Genomic DNA, 6912 nt, shown 5'->3' with positions numbered 1-6912 from the left:
GGTGTACGCAGGAGCACGTGACCACTTGTTCAACCATGTTCGATTGGGAATAAAGGAGGAACGCTACATCGCAGCCTTTTCGGACCAAAACCAGTCGACTCAGCGTCCAAAGGACTACAACATATGGGCCAATCGCGGTCATCCGTGCTTTTATAAGAACGAAATGGCGCTTTTAGTGACATTTTGCATACAAATCCCCATCTCGTAGGGCGCAGTCACCCAGTTTCGGTGGAAGTGCGCGAGTTCGATTGGGATTCAAGTAGGAAGGGAGCGTCTCAGCTTCCTCGGACCAAGACCATTCGACTCAGCACCCCGAAGACTACAACTGGTGAAATTTTAATTTTTGCCTTAACTTCCCCTCTATTTTAATTTTTGCCTTAACTTCCCCTCTAAAGGGGAAGTTAAGGCAAAAATTAAAATTTCACCAGTTGTAGTCTTCGGAGTGCTGAGTCGAATGGTCGTGGTCCCAGGAAGCTGAGACGCTCCCTTCCTACTTGAATCCCAATCGAACTCGCGCACTTCCACCGAAACTGGGTGACTGCGCCCTACCAGATGGGGATTTGTATGCAAAATGTCACTAAAAGCGCCATTTCGTTCTTATAAAAGCACGGATGACCGCGATTGGCCCATATGTTGTAGTCTTTTGGACGCTGAGTCGACTGATTTTGGTCCGAAAAGGCTGCGATGCAGCGTTCCTCCTTTATTCCCAATCGAACATGGTTGAACAAGCGGTCACGTGCTCCTGCGTACGCCAGTCACCTGGTCACCGTGCCTGCAGGGTACAACTTACTAGCCTGTTTGACCTTTTTTGGGTGCAGTCCTGTCACTCGAGTTGAACCTTGGTGTGAAAGTTGTCGCCTGCTGGCGTGGTGACCAGGTGATTAGGGCACCCAGGAGCACGTGACCGCTTGTTCAACCATGTTCGATTGGGAATAAAGGAGGAACGCTGCATCGCAGCCTTTTCGGACCAAAATCAGTCGACTCAGCGTCCAAAAGACTACAACATATGGGCCAATCGCGGTCATCCGTGCTTTTATAAGAACGAAATGGCGCTTTTAGTGACATTTTGCATACAAATCCCCATCTCGTAGGGCGCAGTCACCCAGTTTCTGTAACAGTCCAACTAACTTCAGTAGTCATTCTTGGAATAAGCAATGATCCTTGCCATAATGCATTCTTATATACATGAACAAGCAATGATGGACATAACACCTAACAGCAGCAGCGTGATAATAGCAGGTGATACGTGTATCCTATTCCTAGTGTTAGTAGTAACAGTGAATCTGTTACACCATTCCCCCCTCTCAACTGTCAGAACAGTACCAATTCGAAGGAACAGTTATGGTAACTAATGATCATGCATGGATATGTGGAATGTATGGTAGCCGAAAACAACACTGATGAACTCAAGATCCAGTGCATGTCCTCTGCAAATAACGCCTGGCTGGCAGGGAAGCACTATCCTAATCATGCAGAATGCTACATTTCTATTGCAACACGTAGGAACTAGCAATACAACTGTGGCTGCCAATTAAATAGCAATTTATGAAAAACGGTCCAGGTAGGTTTTCAGCGGAATAATAGCGTTTCCTGCTTCATCCATCAAGTATTCCTCCGGCTCCCAGGTGGCATCTCGGTAGCCCTTCCATTTCACTAGGTACTGCGTGCGCCGTCCTCTCTTCTTGTGCGACAACACCTTTTCGACAATGTACCGCGTATGGCCATCCGCATCGGTTAGGGGTGGAGGTGCCGGCTGAGTACGGCCCGGTATCTCATTGCCATGGTACAGCTTGAGGGCAGCAATATTGAACACTGGATGGGCCCGAATGATTCTTGGAAGAGCTAATCTGTACGCATTCGGGGCCACTTTCTTCTGCACCTTGAACGGCCCATACCACTTGAGCCTTAATTTGTGTGAAGGCCTGTCTCGTTCCTCGGGCGTCAGCAGGAAGTCCCTGAAGACCAACACCTCATCCCCCTCCTTCAGGGCGTCCTCCACCCGTCCTCGATCCGCATACAATGATTGCCGGGCCTGCGCCGCCACGATGGCATCCTGTGCCTCACGTAGTGCCTCTACGCGGCCATCCAGCCATGACAGCGGACCATTCGTGTCCATGCCAGCTCCAGCTTTCTGCTTCGTCAATAAGCTCGAGGGAGTAACTGGATGGCATCCATGGTTGAGGAAAAATGGCGTGTTACCTGTTGACGCTTGATCGGCATTGTTGATCGCAAACTCACATAGCGATAGGAGTTCATCCCAATTGTTTTGCCTATGGTTGACGAAAGCTCTTAGCGTATCCTCAATGACACGGTTCACACGCTCAGTCATGCCATCGGTCTGCGGGTGGTTGGCCGTGCTCATTTTTAGCTCCACGCCAAGAATACTGAAAACCTCCTTGAAGAACGCCGACGTGAATCGCGGATCTCGATCACAAACTATCGTTTTGCTCAAGCCATGGGCAGCAAACACATGATCCACGTACAATCGGGCTGCCTCCTTAGAGTCAACATGAACAGTCGTCGGGATCAGGTGCACATACTTCGTCAGACGGTCCACAAAGGTTAGAATGGCGCTATGTCCTCGGCAGGTCAGCGGCAGTGCCATGATGAAATCCATGCTGATGTCTGTCCAGGGCTGTTCGGGGACTGGAAGGGACTGCAACAGTCCTGCCTTGGTCTGGCTACCCTTTACGCGTTGGCACCGGTCGCAAGATTTAACGAAGTCCTTCACAGTACTTCTCATGCCTGGCCAATAGAAGTATCTGCTCAGCTTCAGGTAGGTCCTGTCTCTCCCCGGATGGCCGGCCGTCAGGCAATCATGATTCTGTTTGAGCAGTTGCAGCCGTACCGGACCGCGAGGAATGCAGAGGCGAGCATCGCCCGATGTTACTAGGTACAGCCTCCGGTCCACACTGTTCCAGACGTATCGCTCATGCATGGCGTCTTCGCTGCAAGCCATCAAGCGCTTGATTACTGGCGAAAGCTCTGGGTCACTATCATACCCTGCTGAGATCTGATTCGCAATTCCTTGATTCACATCCAGAGAGAACTCGATTCCATTCAGTTCCAAGTCTGGTCGACGTGACAACGGGTCTGCTATGTTACACTTTCCTGGCTTGTGATGTACCGTGTAGTCATAGTCGGCCAGGAATTCAATCCATCGAGCCTCTCTCTTGGTTAAGTTTGGTTTGGTCCTGAGGTAGACAACTCCCATGTTGTCGGTGTAGAGTTGAAAGTGGCGAAATAGGTAGACTCGCCAGCACTGCAGGGCGTACACTAGAGCCAAAGTTTCTCGCTCGGCGGCCGTGTAATTCCGTTCGGCAGAAGACAGCTTTCGGCTCACGTAAGCCACAGGATGCCAGGACTGGTCCTCTGCTTGCTGCGTTAAGACTCCTGCCACAGCAAAGTCACTTGCGTCAGTCTCAACGCGGAAATCCTGACTGACGTTTGCTAGTCGCAACACTGGTGCATCCAGCAGAGCAGACTTCAATCGCTCAAATGCCTCCTGTCGAGTCTGATTCCACTCGAAGCGCACATGTTTCCCTGTCAGTTCCTCCAGGGGTTTGGAGATGGCCGAGAAATGGTTAATGAACCTTCGAAAGTAATTAGCGAATCCCAGAAACTGTCTTACGTGCGTGACCGTCGTCGGGACAGGCCAGTTATGCACGGCCTTGATCTTCTCTGGATCTGGAGAAATGCATTGGCCGTCTATCCGGTGCCCAAGAAACAGAACGTCTGTCCGGCCGAATTCACATTTAGACGGTTTGCAATATAGCTCATTCCTCCTGAGGGCGTTTAAGATGGTTCTGACATGATCGAGGTGCTCCTCCCATGATTTGCTGAATATGAGGATATCGTCTAGAAACACCACAACGAATTTACGCAGGTATGGCTGGAGGACACTGTTCATCAAGGTTTGGAATGTTGCCGGGGCATTTGTTAGGCCGAAACCCATCACTGTGAACTGAAAGTGACCGAATGGGGTATTTATTGCCGTCTTCGGAATATCTGTTTCTTCTATTCGAATCTGATTGTAACCGGACCTCAGATCTAGCTTGGTGAAATACGCACTGCCTTGGACGGTATCAAAGAGGTCGTCAATATTCGGTAGGCATGCCTTGTTCTTAATGGTTATGCGGTTTAGCTCACGCCAGTCGCATACCATTCGAAGTGTTCCATCCGCTTTCTTAACGAAGAACACAGGGGCTCCGTATGGGGATTTGCTGGGCTGGATGAATCCTCTACGGAGCAGCTCGGTGAGCTGAGCTTGAAGCTCATCCATCTCTGGTTTTGGTAAACGATATGCTGCACGAGATGGCGGTTTAGCTCCTTCTTCCGTTTTTATCTCGTGATCTGCGCCTCTTCTGGGTGGCAGCTTGTTTGGAAGCTCATCGGGAAAGACGTCCCCGAACTCCTTCAGCAGGTCCTTGACATCCTTCTGATCCTCCCTACCCGGACTATCCACCGTCTGTGGCTCATCCGGATCTGCTGTCACATACGCTAGGATTCCTTCTGCGCCACCTCTCATTGCATGCCTAGCCTGCTTCCCTGAGATGAGGAACGTCTCGATCGGTGGGTTGGATTTGTCCGTGCCATCACTTTCACTCGGTTGACAGATGATGGATCCACCCTCCAGCTTGATTTCATTGGTACGAAAATTGATCTGTGGGTTCGTCCGGGTCAGCCATGGTTTGCCGAGGATCACGTCATACCGCGTCATAGGGAATACTAGGAACTGTTGGTGCTCGCTAAAGTCGCCGACTACGGTCTTTAAGCTGTCCGTTTTCGTAATAGGCTGTGAGCGGACCGATCGATCAGCAAGTGTGACGTTCAGGACGTCGCTACCGGTTGTTGTGGAGATGTTGTGCTTCTTGACAAAGTCAGTTGAAATGAAGTCGTGGGTTGACCCAGAATCCAGTAGCATGGTAACGCGACGTCCATTTATCTTGCCCTGGACGCGCATTAGGTCGTGTTCGTTGTCGGCGGAAATGCTCCCTGTGCTGGCGGTTACTTCATTAGGCCGGCCAACAGTATCAGGTGACGAATGCTTGACAGGCGAGGCTTGAATTTCGGTCTCCTCGAGGCGTGGTTCCTCATTTGCTAAGGGGCTGAATTTGTTCTGAACTTTGATTCGTGGCCTATTCCTGGGTGCTCTCGTGTTCGCCAGTAGTCGCACTCCCTTCCTTACTGGCGTCCATCGTTTAAAGAAGGCTTGCTTGTGGCGTTCCTCCCTCCTTCTGGACAGAATCTGGCAATATGGCCGGGTTTCCTGCAGGTGAAACACAGCCTTGAACGACCCTCTGGCTCCCTGGTTTCTCTCCCACCGGATGGTGTTGGTTGGCTTGACCAGGGTCCAGGCTGGCGCCTCTGATGCCCTGGTGCGCGCACTGCCTTGGCGTAGCTTGCTTGGGCTAGCCGCATCGACTGGTCTGCTGAGACCGCAGCTCGTATGGCTTGGGCCAAATGTTGCGGATGCTCCCTAAGTACCTCACCGCTTAGGCCCTGAGCCAGCCCACGCGTGAACAAGATAGCTCTGGAGTGGTCATCAAGCTCGGGAACTTGTAAGCTAAGCCGCGAAAATTTGTTGATGTATTCGTCAAGAGTCTCATCTTGGTGAAGAGCGAATAAGTCGATGCGCGCCTGTTCCCTGTCATAAACCGGGCCGTACACTTCTCCCAGCTTGCTCTTCAGGTCTGGCCAGTCGGAAAACAGCGTATTTGCCTCCTGAGAGGCGATAAACCAAAGACGAGCGTTGCCCTCCAGAAAACTCGCCGCGTAGCTCAAGCGCTCCTCCGCGTTGTCCAGCTGCAGGGACTTCATGGCGAGTTCGATGGCGAAGGCCCACTCCTTGAACTCTCTTGTATCTCCACGAAACACAGGCGGAGACTTAACATGGCGCATGCGTGGCCTCTCTCCGCTGGGAGCTTGAGCACGTCTTGGCGTTTGATCTGATCCATCGCACTGACCGAGTGCGATAAGGTGATTCAGACGCTTCTGAATCTCGAATATACCGTAGGCGACTAATGCGGCCACTGCGCATAGCCCGAACACGACGAAAAGAACAACCATCCTCTGCTACCAGTGTAACAGTCCAACTAACTTCAGTAGTCATTCTTGGAATAAGCAATGATCCTTGCCATAATGCATTCTTATATACATGAACAAGCAATGATGGACATAACACCTAACAGCAGCAGCGTGATAATAGCAGGTGATAAGTGTATCCTATTCCTAGTGTTAGTAGTAACAGTGAATCTGTTACAGTTTCGGTGGAAGTGCGCGAGTTCGATTGGGATTCAAGTAGGAAGGGAGCGTCTCAGCTTCCTGGGACCACGACTATTCGACTCAGCACCCCGAAGACTACAACTGGTGAAATTTTAATTTTTGCCTTAACTTCCCCTTTTTAAAAGTTACTGGTAGTACCACGAGTACTTCCATGTAGCCTGAGGCTGAATGAAGATACAGATTAGTAAAATACCAGTAACGGCCGTGCAATACACCACTAGTAGTACTGTGGCAGCACTGTAGTGCCTGCACGGATTTCTTGCGAATTATCTTTCGTTCCACGATTTTGTAATTTTGTACATTTCTCAAGCTTCTGCGCGGCAACATTTTTGTTTACAGGATGTAGCCTTTATCATGTTGCCATTGTCGGCTACGTAGAGTAGGTCTACCATGCTACGCATGACCCTCGGAACGTTGCGCAGATGTACCACTTCCTGCGAACACTGCTACATGCTTATGTACTCTACCATATTTGTATACATGTGTGTTGTTGTTGTTCCACAAAGTATACTTTACGAGGATCTAGCTCTGGCATTGAAAGTCGGCTCAGGCTTTCTTCTTCTTGCTTTTCCACTTCTGGACTTCTGGCAGTAGTTTGTGGTTTGTCTCTGCACGTAGAATTCTTCC

Source organism: Sycon ciliatum, chromosome 3 (genome assembly GCF_964019385.1).
Source record: "Sycon ciliatum chromosome 3, ocSycCili1.1, whole genome shotgun sequence".
In the NCBI taxonomy this organism is placed as follows: domain Eukaryota; kingdom Metazoa; phylum Porifera; class Calcarea; order Leucosolenida; family Sycettidae; genus Sycon; species Sycon ciliatum.
This window is presented reverse-complemented; position numbering follows the sequence as displayed.